At 66.1% G+C, this 221-nt stretch overlaps 1 non-coding gene across 1 annotated transcript; it reads right to left on the bottom strand.

Moving 5' to 3' along the window:
* Nucleotides 1–118: 118 nt before the first annotated feature.
* Nucleotides 119–190, bottom strand: TRNAD-GUC. The gene has a single exon. It is a non-coding gene; the product is annotated as a tRNA-Asp (tRNA).
* Between the last annotated feature and the right edge of the window lie 31 nt (nt 191–221).

The raw sequence follows: 221 nt of genomic DNA, 5'->3' as shown, positions 1-221 counted from the left end.
GAGTGACGGGGAGCGGGGTGCTGGGGCCCAACCGGAAACAGTGGGCGTCTGGGCCCCCAGAGCAGGGCAGAGGGCCCAAGTCTTCAACCTGCGCCAGTGACTAAAAAAGCTGCACGGCCTCCCCGTCGGAGAATCGAACCCCGGCCTCCCGCGTGACAGGCGGGGATACTCACCACTATACTAACGAGGACAGCGCGGGGGCGGGTTCATAGACCGCCCTG

Source organism: Myotis davidii, unplaced genomic scaffold (assembly GCF_000327345.1).
Source record: "Myotis davidii unplaced genomic scaffold, ASM32734v1 scaffold1059, whole genome shotgun sequence".
Classification (NCBI taxonomy): domain Eukaryota; kingdom Metazoa; phylum Chordata; class Mammalia; order Chiroptera; family Vespertilionidae; genus Myotis; species Myotis davidii.
This window is presented reverse-complemented; position numbering and strand designations above follow the sequence as displayed.